The sequence below is a fragment of the Saccoglossus kowalevskii genome, chromosome 5 (assembly GCF_978046115.1).
Source record: "Saccoglossus kowalevskii chromosome 5, keSacKowa6.1, whole genome shotgun sequence".
Taxonomy (NCBI): Eukaryota; Metazoa; Hemichordata; class Enteropneusta; family Harrimaniidae; genus Saccoglossus; species Saccoglossus kowalevskii.
In genome coordinates, this window is record NC_140645.1 from 17,638,734 (window position 1) to 17,657,533 (window position 18,800).

Here is an 18,800-nt window from a genome sequence, read left to right on the forward strand (position 1 = left end):
CTCGGAAGCAGTCAGAGTTTTACGGTGATTAATTGACACCAAAATCACACAACATAACCAAATAGGAGATTTTTGGAAAATAAAGATAATCTACCCCAATAACAAGTATCCATCATTTTACCAGGGACCTAACATTATATTTCACACACATACACAATTTATTCAAAAATCAGTTTGTCATGAATAGACTAGAAACAAAATGGCAAAACTATTGCGTAAAAATTACGTTTTTTTCAACATCGCAGCGCATATGTAATCCACTGGGTATGCTGGAGGTACGTACAGGCATCGTTACCGGGCGGTAAGGGTATATGTATTGAAGAGATACGAATAGTCCAGTATTCAACGCTTAGTGGATCTATTCTTAATGTACAATAGATCCGATCCACGACTGACATGATGCTGTTTGTTAGTCCACAAGGTGACGAGAGTTCAGGTAAAGGAGTGAATCAATGGCGAAGGAGATTCGTCCGACATGAGATCTCTCCGTTCATGTCACCAAGCACGAGCTGTGGAATCTCCCCAATCAGTATCCAAGGGTGTCCTGAAGTCTCATCCCTCGTAAACATAAGCTTTTTTCATGGATCGGTCGTAGTTCAAAATCATTGTTAGTTCAGTGGCTAATTCGATTGGACAGTCATAACAATGGCCCCTACTTAGAAGGTAGCAGAATGCAATGAACCACGGAGAAAGACAATCATATTGCTGTCAGTGGGGTACGTACGCACATGACGTAGATGTTAAGTTCCAAAAATAAAAACACGCAATTTTTCAGGTTTACATAACGTAGCTATTCAACAGGAGAGACTTACTAATCCCAAAACACCTTTTAAAAATGTTTGGCCAATGCTCACTTCAAGAAATAGAAGATAAACTACACTTTTTCATGGCCATAATATCTGTCCGTTGGAAAAACAATTTCGACAGTAAACTTTTTTATTGAAATACAAACCAATCTCCAAAAAATCATACATTTATTTATTGTAAAGCACAGATAAAAATATTATCAAATATGTAGGAGAGTATATACAAAATGACTATTGTTTTTTTGTTTTGTTTTTCATTTTCTCGCAATATACCAATAGAAAATAGTGTATTTCTAAAGATGCAATAAATTTATTAGTAGTAGTAGTAGTATCATTATCATCATTATTATTATCATTATTATTATTACATACATTCCCCACAGCGTGTTATGCATTCGCCATTACATGGTAGGCATACATCACAACGTGATGGGAAGATGATAATCTCAAATTACGCAAATATACTCTGTTTACTAATTATGATTGCTAATACCAGCAAGACATTCCCGTAAACCGACTATCGTGTGATCTGATATTAGATATAGGTAGTCCAACAGAAACGTTGACACGATATAGCTATCCGGGAAATCAGAATCTAAACTCAAAATGCCTCCTTTATCAGCCAGTGCATTGTGGATAACAGCCAATGCCTTCGGTATTCTCTCAACATCTCTGTACTCAAAGTATGAACTGTATGTCAGAAGATTTTCTGCAACAGAAGATGGAAATTGTTATAATGAAGACAAGAAAAACACCGTTCTATGCAGTAAACACTGCATATTGCAAAAATCCTATCAGATTTCAAAACATTCTCTCCATTGAGACTGAAATCCAGGTCATTCTAATCTCAGACAACTATTATTAGTTATCTGATTAACCCAGTTGTTCTAATTAACCCTCGGTCAGTGTGACAGTGGATCTTTGGTGCACCATATACATAATACAATTATTTAATACACAAGTTTAACAATACATGACGTGAAACCATTTTGACCATATAACATTAAACAGATCAAGAATTAGCATATCAAAACCCAGGAACCACAATTGTTTGCAAACAATGGCACAAATCAGATCCAAAACCTGTCCGCCAAAAATATCAAAATGGGAGACACACAGTGAACTGCGTTTGAAAACAAGTCATAGGACTATTTTGATACCGCATAACACATCAGGCAGCTGTCAATAGACTACATTTGAACAGGTCAATCATTAACCATGACTTTCGAAATAGCATCCTCAGCGTCAAGAAACGAAGGAGAAATAAAGAAACTGATCGCAACTATAGAGGGCCTCAATCACAATACAAGACTGCATTTATAAGAAAATGATTTGATATACATGCATACATATGTAGCCAATATACCCCGAGCATAATACATCCGCGCACTCACATACCAACCAGTTTATATGTACATGATACCGAGCGACGTTATTAAATATGTATGTTCACAAATCATAAAGTTTACAAAACATTTGTATCAGAAAATACGTAACTGCAATTAACCATTTTAATTTATTTGATTATAATCATGAATAATAAATACATAAATAAAAACATAGAATTCATGCGACCTTGAAACACTGAATATTGTACGTTGATTTTGCTCACTGTTATATGCGGTTTTAATTAAATATGAAAACAACCATTTTCAATACTCACAATCTTTAGGTGGAAAACGAATAGTTGAATCGACTGGTCGAAGATTTCTGTCATTAGTAACGGAAATTACGTTCTCATTAAATCCAGTTGGTAGAACATATTTTGCTACCAGTTTGAGCTCCATAAGTCTCGTCATGGCACTCACGATGGATAAGCGAAGGAGATTGTTGTTCTGCAATTCCCATAGTCCGTTTGGCATTGGACTACTTCCTCGAATACCAATCTCGTAATGTAAGCTCCATTCCTTGATTAGCTCTGGGTGCTCTTCAACAAAGTCGCCATATACAAATAGAGTCAGTGGCACGTCTTTCGCATAAGCTTTCAATGTTTCCACAAGAAGAATTGCTGCCTTTAGATTCATACCGATCTCCACAACAATCGAGACAAGGGTTTTTTCATTCATCGTAGGACACTTGTTGTTTATTTCGCCAACTGCACCAGGAACATTGTCTTCTCCCTGAGTTAAATGTGGAGAGTGTGAGAAAAATAAAATATTGAAAATAAACGACATATAATGGTATAAATAGCTCAATTAAATAACGTTCTGGTTCAACATTCATTGAATATTTAAGAACATAACATTTAAAGTTTGATTAATTCCAATTTTGTGGATGTGGTTATAATTCAATGGTGATTACCTGTAACTTGTACAATTCATCGAAATCGGAAAACGATTTTTCTTCTCCAGCCCATGTAATTTGCTTTACTCCTATATCTTTTAATTGTTTATCTATCCTTTTCCTTGCTTCCAGGTCGAATCCAGTTGGCTGTGAAGCGTGGTATTCTCCATAAAATCTGAAAATTACAGTGGCAAGACAAACAGCAATTAGAATTAAAACAGTGGCAAACCATGCTAACATAAGTTATTGAATCAATTCACAAACAAAAATGCAATTGAGATTCGCTACAGCGACATATAATCACTCATTGTTTACAGGAAATATTAATATCATATACATAGAGATGTTTATGGTTATTGTGTGAGAAAATGGTAGGTATTCAAATGGAAACAGCGGATACCCTGTATTAATTTGTTCACACCATATACTATGTGGCGTTATTTTTTGCAAAAAAAGTGTAATATGATGTAATGTTTGTGACAATTTTTTGTATTCATGATATTTATCGTGCGTACGCGTGCGTGTTAGAGATTGTAAGACAAAGGCCAATGTCTCATTGTGTCTATGCATGTTTTCACTGTGCCTCGCAAGAAAAATATATATAGATCAATCAATGCCCCCCCCAAAGGCTCATACGTAGACGCTTGTTTGTACAAAAATGACACACTATGGCCATCTGACGCATGCGCAGGGGACGACTCCCCCGCTGTAAGTAAAGTGGATTTTCACAGGTGCGTAATGTTCAAGTAAATACGTCAACTCAATTGAACTGAGACTCGTATTGTTTTTTGGGGGGCTTGCAACCAAGGAGTGTTGTCAGTAATGTCTTTGTCAATATGATTCATATTCCCACAATTGTTGTTTTTAACATGTGTGTTGCATTGGGAAATTTCTTTGGGAAATTATTAATTGTATATTGTTGATATATAATAGGTAATATTTTGTAATGGGTGTCGTAAGTAACGGTTCAAAATTAGACCTTTCGAGTAATATGCATTAATTTGCACTTACTTATCAATCCACTCAAACGTGTGATCTTTCAACATTTTCTCGAGTATTTCAAATTCAGCGCCTTCAACATCCAATTTAAGAATTACGTAATCTTCTTTTCTTGTGTTCTTCTGAATCCACTGAGATAGGTCAACAGTAGGCACAGTCACACGATGGGATAGTTTTCGATATCCTCCATCTTCTGCATTTTTTTCTTCATCTTTTACGAACAAGGTGCCACCACCCCACTGCATGTCCTTTTTGTTGTTCACTTTTTCTGGATACCAGGCTCCTTCTAAGTAGGCAGTGAATCCACCTGCAAATTGTGTATTTTGAGTGATTGACAATTTGTTGATTGAGTTAATTCGTTGGATGAGTGGCGAATTACAGGGCGAGTGGCGAGTGGCGATTGAGTGCATGTGTGGCAATCGGGTTCACGTGAGACGATCGAGTGAGTGTGAGTATGTACGCGATTGTGCGAACGACTGAGCGAGCGACTGAGTGAGTCGGTGAGTACCACTTACCATTTTTTGCAGCGACACCCAATGGAATATTAACTTTAATGCCACTTTGATGTTTATATGCAGCAAAGTATGGTTTTAATCTGTCATCAATTTCGAAGGAATATATTTCATATTCCTTTCCGTTAGGGTATATTTCTCTGAACAGCAGTACGATGCCATATTAGCTCCACAATCGAGAAAGATTTTTATTTGACGTTTGATTGAATTTTCTCTTTGATGTTCGATTGGAATTTCTCTTTGATTTTCGATTGGAATTTCTCTTTGATGTTCGATTGGAATTTCATTTTGATGTTCGATTGGAATTTTTCTTTCACTGGAGCTACAAAAATATAAACAATGTGATAAGTGAAAGACATTCACATTTATAATTACAATTATTTTATCTTAACGATCATAAATCAACTGTGAGCTGGACTAACAGATCTAAAAAAAATGATTACATATTGACATTTGCAATAAATATTACCGCACTCCCCATCTGCATTCTGAAGTAGTTTGTTTTTCAAAAGATATCACAATACGAAATTTGTTGAAAGTTATCATCACTGTAACGGGTAAGCATGTACTAAAATTCAGTTGCATTTCAGAAAACCATCGACACTCCATGGTTACACCAGTTAATATGTTACATATTGTAAATTCATTATACCACTTTTTCTCACAAAATCAAATACATTTATTTATACAACACTATTGAGAATAAATAAACCTCTCGGATCTGAGGAAGCTGTTAAAGTAAACTTACGAAGTCCATATATGTTTCAATATATAAACTGCCACACAGAGTAACACTAAAGTAAGCACGTTATACGTCTTGGTCCTCTTGATGTTCATTTTCCCAATGTCACTTTTCTATAAATGTAAAATAAAAATTTGGTGAAAGCACATGAATACTTTTTCCAGTCAAATCAAAAGTCATTCACCGTTTTAATCACAATGATAGCATACATATTGGAAATAATAAATTACAGGGAAAAAGGGGCCGGGTTTCAATTTATTTACATTCAGATTTTACACATCTTGAAAGAGAAGTTTTGACTGTACACACATGATTATTATGGCCAATTAATTAGTCAGAATTGAACAACTGAATTACCTTTCCGTACCCATAAATAGGGCGGAAACATGTATAACTGGTAGTTTTAGTCAGGGAGAAAAATCAGAAATCAGAGCTGAAAAAAAAACACTCAATTCTTCTGTTTTAAACAATTTATTCCTAGCTTTGGGTTAAGATATTTATTTTCTGACAGTTCCTACCAGGTCACATGCCACTAATCAACCAATGACCGCTAATATCCCTCAATTGAAATGCCTTGTAAGAATCAATGACTATTTTTTTTCTCAGGTGCTCCCTGTTTGAGGGCGTGATCACAGGGGTCAAAGGTGAGACCAACATGTGGTTCTTTGTTTACTACTTTGCGGCTGTGTACCTTTGAGTTTATTCTGTGTGTATTTGGATGTTCTAATTTTGGTGTTTTTCCAGTGATTTCTCTAGGTGCAATCCAAACACAGTAGGTGTGTCTTGTTTACCTGAGATTTGCAAGAGTTTGAGCTGGCCAACATGTTTTTTTTTATGTGGTTGATTACTGGCATGTTCATTTCCCATTTTTGAGCCACGTGTTCAACTGTGTTTATCATTTTTATATAATAATAATAACAACTTTATTACACAACTAAACCATCAGAGGATTTACTAAGGTAAAGAGAATAACAAGACAAGAATAAACAAATGTAATAAAAACAAACAATAAAACTTAAAAAATAAAGACTAAAGAAATATTAAAATAAAAACTTCACTATTTTCGCAACTTTTAAACAGGGGATTTATAGATAGTATCTTTAAGGTATAGTGAAAGAGCTTTTTTTCATTACCTCAAGAAAAATATCGTCTGGTAAATTCGACTTGAGATCACAATCTTCAAAAATTATTTTCCTTTCACTTTTAAAGGAAGGACATTTAAGGATAAAATGCTTCTCATCATCAAAAGAGCTTATATTGCATCTTTTACATGTTCTGTCATATAACAAAATGTTTGGTTTGTTCCTTCTCCCTAGTTCAATCTCTATATTGTGATCACTGGGTCTAAATTTACTTAACATTTTTCGAAGGTTGAAATTATTTATATTTTTCAGATAATTTTCAAACTCAAAATTTTCTTTATATAAACATTAAGTCCTCAATTTATTCCTTTCACCATTCTTACTATTTGCTTTTGTTAATTGATGTTTCCAAGATAACATATAATCATTTGTCAGTTTTAATTTAATTACTTTGAACAATTGATTACTGTTACTCACACTAAATTTTTCTTCAATATTGCTGACATCATGTTCCCCTAATATATTGTCTACATGCTTAATCCATGTTGACTGTGATTTTACCGCTTCATTTAAAGCAGCGTTAAGGATATTGTTACCAGACAAAGTGCTCAGTCTATACCAGTATTTAATTTGTGAAATTGAGGCCTTCAATCTAATAGGAATACTGCCTAATTCATCCCTGTTGCCTATGGTTGGGGTCACTTTGCTGACACCCAAAACAAAACGATAGAACTGATTACACACCTGTTCCAAGTTGTTGGCATCATTTGATAATTCACAAGCCTAAATTTCATTTTATGGCTCAGTACAAATTGCCGAATTGAAAATACTACCTTCATAGCTTTATTTTTAAGCATTGACTGGTTGAGTTTGAATTTGCCATTTTAACTGAAAATAATTCCAAGATAACAAAATTCCTTGACAGCTGTAATAAGATGGTTATTCAACACAAAGTTATGTTTCTTTAAAAGATGTTTGCTTTTAGTAAAAACCATAACTTTTGTTGTTGTCATATTGACATTGAGATGCCAATTTGTACAATAAACTTGAAATTTGTTTAAACAATTTTGTAAACCATCTGCTGTCTCTGACATAATGACTAAATCATGTTACATCCCTGCTTAACCCTACAATTAGAAGAAAACCCCTCAGTAATGGCAGATGGTAATTTGATTTTGTAATTAATATTGGTGTACATAGACAATTACCATTGACTTCCAAATTTTGCATTTTAAGAAACTAACTGTCACTCCACACATTGTCAAATGTTATTTTGAAATCAATGAAGCAGCAGTATAATTGCTTTGGTTTATTTTTATCACTACGGTATAATGCTTTATCAATTGCAGTTTAAAGAAGAAATACAGCATCAGTAGTTCTCCTTGGTTTTCTAAAATCAAACTGCAGTTGTGTCAGCAAGTTATTGTTTTCTAGAAAGGATACTAGTCTTTTGTTTAGAATGCTAGTGAACAATTTTGATAAACAACTGGAAATGGCAATAGTCTTATAATTATTTGGGTCTGATTTAACACCACTTTCGTGAATTGGTACTAGCAATGTAGATTCCCAGCTCTCTGGAAGGCTGTCAGATATCAAAATTAGATTAAATAGTTGTAACAAACATTAAATGATGATTTTTTTAATTTCAGCATCTCATTAGCTATTCCATCTCCACAAGTGGATTTTTTGTTTTTAATTGATTAACTGAATTCACAACTTCTTGCACAGTTATATCAGAATTTAACTACGAGTTGTAGTTCTGTATTATTTCTTTAGACAGCAAAGCTTGCTTATAGCAATCTCGTCATATGTTAACAAATGTCGTCTATGGAAATTCAATTAGTGGCATGAGCCCTGAAGGGAAAGTTTGCCTCGGACCTGAGGTCGTTGTTTTGACCATAATTATGGCTCTATTCACTGGAATTTAGCCATGTTTGGCAGATCTCATCTTACATAACCAAAGCTTACTTTGACCTAATTATTATAAGTTTTGACCTCTCCTGACCTTGTATAGATCTGATAATTATGAGGTTGTGTATTTTACCACTTTTCTTGCTTTGTATTCAACTATTTAGACACAAGGGAGTAATTTTGTATCCAGAAATGTCATATTTTGCGTTTCACACATTGCTGTCAATCTCTTATATCTTGGTTGAAGAATTTGAAAATTTGTAATTCGGCATATTTTTCGCCCTAATCTTATTAATTTGATTTAGGTAGGGCTGTGGTTATTAAATATGAATGTTTTTTATAAAACTGGTCAAAAAATTGTATTCATACATCTATGAATTATTCATGTCACCACTAATTTCAATGTCTCTAGGAATTTTGAGAAAAATGCTTTTTTTGTCTTATTTTCACATTATTTTCACATTATGGCAGACAATCTTAACAATTTGTAGTGCGATCATTACTAATTTACCCTATTCAAAGTTTAATGAGGTCAAACTCCCAAATATTCAAATATATCTCAAAATTGTGTTGTACATCTTGTCACTGACAAGAGAGTTGCATACTGTCAGTATATTGGCCAAATAATACAACTCTTTCAATTTCACAATTATTGCTCTTTTCACAGAATTTGTTTGAATAGTTTGCTAATTAATCCCATCTTGAGTTTATTATTGAACAGTGCTTGTAACCCCCCCCCTTCCAAATTAATCAGAAATGCTGTTGATTTGGATTTAATTTGATCAGGGATGTGTAATACGAGTATTTTATATCTAGACACTTTTCTGGTTGGTATATTTTTATTTTTATTTTTTTCTAAATCATAAAATGGTTTCCTTGAACTACTTGTTTTCACATAAGAATTGATTAAGCTCTTTATGTAGAGCAAATTCCATGTATGGCCATGATAAGTCAAACCACTATTGTGTTTTGGTATATTCAAGGTTGCCCATCACAGGTCCATCATTTTATCAATTGGAGAAATAATGAGCTGATGAATGGAGACTTTTGATTCAATAGATTTTTTTCATGATTATAGTGATAAACTACTTTTAATAGTCATATTTTTATGTATTATTTTTAGAAATTAATTAAAATTACTAATCATGCCAAATGTTGGTGTGTCCTTGTATGTAGTGAATGAGAACATTATACATTACATTACTGCATCTAATAATCAGGCTCATATTCATTGCCTACCATATAATTTGATGTTATTCTGAGTGTGTATGTTGTCAATTTCTACGACTAATTGTCTGGGAATAGGGCTCCACCAAGTGGTAGATTTTGATGAATAACTCCCAGTGTTTAAATTTGGGGAATTTATTTGGCATGGGAAGTTACTCGCCTAATGATATTCCATCTTATACAAGATCAGCAAGCACTTTATTAAACCTTAATTATTCTCTTAAGGTCTCACGCCACTAATCAACCAACGACCGTTCATATCCCTCGCCTTGCCTTGCGTGATCAGCTTGGTCAAAGGTGAGACTAACATGTGGTCTTTTGTTTACTACTTAGCGGCTGTGTACCTGTGGGTTTATTCTGTGTGTATTTGGATATTTTAATCTTGGTATTTTTTCAGTGATTTCTCTAGGTGCAATCCAAATATCTTTATACAGCCGAATATTACTTATGGTCCGGAGTTTTGGGGTAATACATATCACTCACACTTAAATGCCATTTATATGACCCAGAAAATGTTAGATCGCGCAATGACGTTTAGTTCGTTCACTGAACACTCGGCCCCTTTATTCAAAACGTTAAACATCCTTGATATCTATAACATGCACAAATTAGCCACCTGTACTTTAATCCATGACTTAATCCATCATTATTCTGCCCATAATATTAATGACTATTTCAAACTTATCCATCATTCATATCAAACCAGACAACTCCACAATCAAAATCTTTTTGTTGAATATATCCGTACAACTTTTGGTCAGTTTTCGATGACATACTCAGGTGCGAAAATATGGAATAATATCCTTGCTACAATTAGGTCAATTATCTCACGCAGCTCGTTAAAAAAACGATTAAACAATTATTATTGAGAGAAAAATAGACAGATATGAGTTTGTTTGCCAAGTTGTTTGTTTATTTATTCATTTTTTTAACCAGATTTATTTTTAGAAAACTTCGAAGTTCTGTTTGGCATCAGGTTGGTTTTGGCGGTACCCTGCGGTGTTTGATGCTGGGGGTGGTTGACCACAAACGTAAGGGATGTTGGTAATAACGTTCTATTGGAAGCGGGGAGTATAATCGTCCATGTTTGTGGTCCACCATCCCTGGCCATAGGGCGCTGTCGGTGTTTCCGTGGTGGTAGTGTCGGCAAAGCGTGATGCCATACAGACATATTTGTTCATTTATTGATTAATAAGCTCTATGTTTATTCATCACATTATTTTCTAGACTCAGTAAGGAAAAAAAGTAAAATTCAAAACAACTTTTAATTAGGAACGGTTTGGAACTAAAGTTTGATTGAATCTAACATCCGTTGTCATCCTTGTTCAAAAATTACTTTAATTGGCATAAATGATTTGCAGTAAAACACAAATTTAGAAGTGTCAACAAACCAGAAAAGTTACAAAAATCGCTCTGACTTATTTTTCTAGTGTTTAATTCTACAATTTTCGATGGACACAATTTTAATACCCCTATTTAATTTTCGTCACAATACTGATTCAAAGTCTTGATAACGGATTTATTTACTGTAATCACGTGATCAACTGGGGTCATTGCGCCTGCTATAATATGGATTTTATTTATTTAGGGTAAAATCAGGGCTTTCATGAATATATAGGTTGGATTGATTTCGCACGATTCTGATTAAAATTGTACAGCACAAGATTTCCTTTTCCAACCAAAGATTGAGCTAACATTTTACAATCTGTTAGATCAATTAAATCTATTACTTTCTTTCTCTATTTTCACTCTACTACACCACGGTTAACCGTGTCTATACTAAAGAAACAAAGTTATGAAATACGGCCACCGTCACGGTGAAAGTGTGCTGTAATATCCGTGTGCATTATGCAACCTATATACTCTCAGTAAGCTGGGGGTCCATCGCTATTCTTGTGTCGGTTGTTAGTCTTTGTGATGGTATTTTATTTATATCTGAAACATTTGGTGTCCTTCAATTTGTTGTTTTTTAGATATTAGGATTTTATCGACAAATGGCATGGGAAGTAATAGTCGGTGAAAGTACACTATTTTCTCATATCATATCATAGAAACTATCTCCTATCGATGATATTTTCATTAAAGTGGGAGAGTCGTCACCTGCGCATGCGTCAGATGGCCATAGCGTGTCATTGTTCACAAACAAGCGTTTACCCATGAGCCTTTGCGTTATAAGCGTGTGTTGTTATCGTCGCTTGGGACTCAATTCCCGCGCGTGCGCAGGTGACGACCCTCCCGCTTTAAACTCTCGCCAGAGAGAAAACTGCGACAAAAACGATTAGTGAATAATAAATAAAACAAATAATATTTTTAAATGAAATGTTATTATAAAAACAAAACTAATAATAATTGTGTCATTCTATAAGTTCATGCATGTCGTGTCTCAGTACACTAACGTGTCCAAACAACCTCAAACGTGTTAGTGAACTAAATAAAACTAACAATCATGCCAGGTTTCGACAGCTATACTAATTATGTGAATGATATGTTCTAAACATGGGAAATAGACGACTTGTTCGCAATGCAAATGATATATGTACGCGAATGAGTCGTTGTGAAAGTCATATGCATAGATGTTTTATGGGACTCATATCTTCTATAGCTTTTATCCAACAACACATACTTCTTTGGAGTACGTGTAACGTTCGTCTTTTCAGCGACAATGGCGTGGAACGCCGTTCCGAAAGGCGAATCCATGATGAATGTATTCACCCCACTCACCCCATTGTCGCTGAAAAAGACGAATAAAACAAGTTTACATGCCTCGGCCTTCAGCTGGATTCAATCTCAAACAACTAGTAAACAAGTCATTGAAAATTACACAGTCCCCGTTAAATTTTTGAAAGTTCTCTTTGTGCTCGTCATATTAAAGCGGAGGGATTGTCTCGAGCGTGTCCTTGAAACTTGAGTTCCAAGTGGCGTATACAACAGATTGTTTATTTACATCAAAACATGTGTTCCGTGTAGTAGTAATATAGCCAAAAATAAAAACAGCCGTTATTCGGCCATCTTTGATCTGATTATGAAACACACTGATATGTATGATGTATGTGCCAAATACAAATGAAAATGGTACATAAATTGTGGAAATATAGTAGTAAGGCCAAAAAGTCAGATAGTTGTCAATCGGCCATCCTTGACTGGATTTTGAAACAAATTGTCATGGACATGCATCCTAACATGTATAAAGTACAAGTATGTGCCAAATTTGAATGAAAATTGACAGAGCACATCCAAGATGCCTGCCAGTCGACCATCTTTGATCCAATTGCGAAATAAATCGTCATGGACATGTATCCAAACATGTATAATCTATGTACCAAGTTTGAATGAAAACTGACAAAGATAGCAGCCAGTCGGCCATTTCGAATCGAATCGCTAAACCATTGCATGTGCATATGTCGCACATAAAGTACTAGGCACATGCAAAGAATAAACGGGATCGGTCCAAGGGATTCTGAGATATGACTCCGGACGGACGCAAGGACGCACTGACGCACGGAGGCACGGACGCACGGAGACCGAATTATAAGTCCCCGTTTTCGGACTTCGTCCGAACGGGGACTAATTATTTAGTACTATTTTATTAGTTGTCTGATGTTCAATCATCGGTGGTGTGATGCGCGACACTGCTAGTTATGGTCAACTGCATTTATGTGGAGGCCATACAATGAAGTCCTAGACTGGCAAAGCGATTTCTTTTTTGTTTGGCAATTATTTCGCGATCAAGCGGGATTTCACGCCCCCGCTACTTAAAATCTAACTAAACTAAAATATTTATTTGAAATAAAACAAAAAATAAGTTCAGAAGTTGCTAGTTTAGCTTGGCCCGAGAAAGACATGTATACAAATTGATATTTATTGTAACCAATATACCATTATTGTAAATATTGTATCAGGCTGACTGTAAAATGACTAATTTTCAATGGATTTAAATTTCACTGATTTAGAATTTCAGGCATATTAATTGGATTCTAAATTCACGGTTTTATCATTTAGATAATGTGTTCTATGCTCAATTTTACATAGTCACTGGGTTGTAATTTAGCGCAGTTTCCAGTGATATAAGCAAAATTAAACCCCAGTGAATAATTAACCTTTTTTCAGTAATTATTGTGAACCATAACTACTGGCAAGTGACTGACAAGTCGTACTGATATTCTAGGCCCGTAATTGTTTCCTGAGATCGTTCGGTGTTTGATTTGATGCACTACATAACAAGGTAAATGAAATATGTAACATAATAAATGCACTACATAATATGATAAATGTATTACATAACAAGGTAAATGCACTACATAACAAGGTAAATGCACTACATAACAAGGTAAATGCACGACATAACATGATAAATGCACCACATAACATGATAAATTTATTACATAACATGATAAATGCACCACATAACATGATAAATGCACTACATAACATGGGAAATGCGTTACATAACATGATAAATGCACTACATAACATGATAAATGCACTACATAACATGGGAAATGCGTTACATAACATGATAAATGCACTACATAATATGATAGATGCACTACATAATATGATAGATGCACTACATAACATGATAAATGCACTACATAACATGATAAATGCACTACATAATATGATAGATGCACTACATAACATGATAAATGCACCACATAACATGATAAATGCACCACATAACATGATAAATGCACCACATAATATGATAAATGCACCACATAATATGATAGATGCACCACATAATATGATAAATGAACCACATAACATGATAAATGCACTACATAATATGATAAATGCACCACATAACATGATAAATGCACTACATAACAAGGTAAATGCACTACATAACATGATAAATGCTCTACATAACATGATAAATGCACCACATAACATGATAAATGCACCACATAATATGATAAATGCACTACATAATATGATAAATTCACTACATAACATGATAAATGCACCACATAATATGATAGATGCACTACATAACATGATAAATGCACCACATAACATGGTAAATGCACTACCTAACATGATAAATGCACTACATAACATGATAAATGCACTACATAACATGGTAAATGCACTACATAATATGATAAATGCACCACATAACATAGTAAATGCACCACATAACATGGTAAATGCACTACATAACATGATAAATGCACTACATAACATGGTAAATGCACTACATAACATGATAAATGCACTACATAACATGATAAATGCACTACATAACATGGTAAATGCACTACATAATATGATAAATGCACCACATAACATGGTAAATGCACCACATAACATGGTAAATGCACTACATAACATGATAAATGCACTACATAACATGATAGATGCACTACATAACATGATAAATGCACTACATAACATGATAGATGCACTACATAACATGGTAAATGCACTACATAACATGATAAATGCACTACATAACATGATAGATGCACTACATAACATGATAAATGCACTACATAACATGATAGATGCACTACATAACATGGTAAATGCACTACATAACATGATAAATGCACCACATAACATGATAGATGCACTACATAACATGATAAATGCACTACATAACATGATAGATGCACTACATAACATGATAGATGCACTACATAACATGATAAATGCACTACATAACATGATAGATGCACTACATAACATGATAAATGCACTACATAATATGATAAATGCACTACATAACATGATAAATGCACCACATAACATGATAAATGCACTACATAATATGATAGATGCACCACATAACATGATAAATGCACCACATAACATGATAGATGCACTACATAACATGATAAATGCACTACATAACATGATAGATGCACTACATAACATGATAAATGCACCACATAACATGATAAATGCACCACATAACATGATAAATGCACTACATAACATGGTAAATGCACTACATAACATGGTAAATGCACTACATAACATGGTAAATGCACTACATAACATGGTAAAATTACCCGTGATTTAACTATGGGTGGCAACTTAATAATGGGTGAAACATCTGACATAATAACAAAGTTCAATTTCGAAAAGTAAAATTTCACAAGGGATGAAATATATATATATCGTTTTAGTATGCTCAAATTCTGTAAATGAGATAATAAAAATAGGGAGAATGTGTGCTTTAAAAAAGTACTAGATTCAGAACAGTTACTGAAATTCATGGTAAGGACCGATGCAGCAAGCCGCGAACATGTTGAGATTAGAAACCCGGAATAAAAATACTGAGTGAATGTCTCACTTACTTATTTAGTGGTACACACGATTTGTAAATTTACAGATTTCCAAATAAGAGTTAATCTGTATTAATGTAATGAGCGAAAAGAGGTAAGATTAATTCTTTTTAATTCTGCTCTGGTGTATTGGTGGGCAAACGATATGGAGCAAAGATTCTGTGTTGGTTATTGCAAATTGAATAAAACAATTACATTTGACACAGCCTGAGAGCACCCCCCCCCCATATCTAAAGATGTATATGTTAAGCTGCACAAAGATATGCATTGCTCTAAAATTGACCTATCAAAGGGTCAATGTATTTCAAGGAGGATGAGAACTCAAAGGCCTTGAGGGTAAATGCACTACATAACATGATAAATGCACTACATAACATGGTAAATGCACTACATAACATGATAAATGCACCACATAACATGATAAATGCACCACATAACATGATAAATGCACCACATAACATGATAGATGCACCACATAACATGATAAATGCACCACATAACACATAACCGTGATATAACTATGGGTGGCAACTTGATAATGGGTATAACATCTGACATAATAACAAAGTTCTGTTTATCCTACAACATTTGTCAAGGGACAATATCGAAAAGTAAAAGTTCACAAGGGACGAAATATATATATCGTTTTAGTATGCTCAAATTATGTAAATGAGATAATAAAAATAGGGAGAATGTGTGATTTAAAAAGGTTGTAGATTCAGAACCGTTGCTGAAATTCATGGTAAGGACGATGCAGCAAGCCGTGTTGAGATTAGAAACCCAGAATAAAAATACTGAGTGAATGTCTCACTTACTTATTTAGTGGTACAGCGATTTGTACATTTACACGATGTCCAAATAAGAGTTAATCTGTATTAATGTAATGAGCGAAAAGGGGTAAGTAATGAGGTAAGTGGCGTATTAAAAATGGGAATTATGGAAGAGATTAATTCTCTAACTCTGCCCTGGTGTATTGGTGGGCAAACGAGATGGAACAAAGATTATGTGTTGGTTATTGCAAATTGAATAAAACAACTACATTTGACACAGCCTGAGAGCACCCCCCCCCCCATAACTGAAGATATATATGTTAAGCTGCACAAAGATATGCATTGCTCTATAATTGACCTATCAAAGGATCAATGTATTTCAAGGTGGATGAGAACTCAAAGGCCTTTGCAACGATGTCTATGTGAATAGGGCTCACACAAATGAGTGTTCACACAAACCTGACCGCCGACCACGGCTTGAACTTCACATAATTGAATGAATATGTCATATGGGCGTTGTCAGGATTCTCGCGGGTGACGCTTGTATTGAAACAATATAAAGCGTATCTTCACATTGCTATCAACAAGCGTGATCTTTAAAACAATATCCGTGTCGCTTTTAGCAAGTTTGTGATATATGGGCAGCTGACAGTGTATGGCACCACGTGTATTAATATAATTCGTAAAACATTATCACCTGCGACAAATCAGCGTATAGAGCATTTCACCACAATTGTATTTTTTATTCAATGTATTTTTATTCAATGTATTTTTATTCAATGTATTTTTTATTCAATGTATTTTTATTCAATGTATTTTTATTCAATGTATTTTTATTCAATGTATTTTTATTCAATGCATTTTTATTCAATATATTTCGAAAAGCTTATGTGTATTGAATCACTGTCCTATCATAAAAGTATTTTGAGTCATGTGATCTATCAATTTGGATCACGTGACACACTCAGACACACACTCATATTCCTGAGTTCATTTGTTTTGCTCTCTGGGCTTGGCAGCTTGGCCAACGCCCAGGGATAACCATTGTACTCTATGCACTCTATTATGTCCCTGACAAATGAATGAATTTAATAATTGACAACCCTGGATTCGAGCGACAAATCCTATTCTGGGCAGTGAAAAAGAAAGTCACTGATTATGAAAGAGATTAATTTCAAGTTAAATCTATTAAAATGTGAAAGTTGAAATGAAAATAGTCGTTGCGTTTTTTGTGATCACAATTCCGTCATGGAGTTCGTAATTACCCTAACGCTTACTACTAATATACATTGAATACCGAAATAAAAGATGGCCATTTTATGTGCTGCAACTGATTTTCTTTTCTATAACACATTTTGCACTTCACTTCGGTACATCGTAGACCTTCTTTTTCTAAGATATATTGATAAACACACCTTAATAGAACGAGTAAAATCCCCTTTTGCTGTTTTGCTGTCACAGTGTGTGTATCGTATAATAATTTGCCGCAATGACAATCTTGACAGTAAATATTAGGAGGAACAACTCAAAGTTTAAAAGTCAGTGGTCGTACGAATTTCGTGTGAATAAATAACGTATTTATACTCGTATACGTATACCCCCTTCATGAATCAAGTGGCCCATGGATATAAGTATTAAAAAAAGTCTTACTTTCGAAAGTTCGTATTCTTGACCGTGACTGTTCCTGAACGTACGATGCGGTACTTGACTGAACTTGACTGGCTAAAATCTATGAGAGACACCAATGTGGCGTAGCAGACACGTCACGAGTGTTAGGAGTTCAAAGGGTCCTTGCGTTCAAAAGGGTCCCATGTCCCAATGAACAGAAGCTTAGGTGGTACTGCATAGGTACTGTCTGATAGCATATTTAATTCATGTTTCTGCCTGCTCACCACAAATGCAGGCGTTTTACACATAAACTTCACTTTCTGAGGTTGTCTAAAAAGAAGATAAATGAAATTTGAAGACATTTGAAAAGAAATATGAATACTTATACAAAATCTGTTAATGTTAAATATGTAAAATAGACAATTTCCATATTCATTCTTTAAGTAAATTGGGATTATCTCATGAAAACTCAACGGATTTGAACCAAATTTGATACGGGTGCTCATTGATGTTATTTGCAGACAATATTACTATTGGGTAATTTACATATGTAAATTAGCCAATTTG

At 34.3% G+C, this 18,800-nt stretch overlaps 1 pseudogene; it reads right to left on the reverse strand.

The window, feature by feature from the left end:
* Positions 1-880: 880 nt before the first annotated feature.
* Positions 881-18,396, reverse strand: LOC146745826 (uncharacterized; annotated as a pseudogene).
* Between the last annotated feature and the right edge of the window lie 404 nt (positions 18,397-18,800).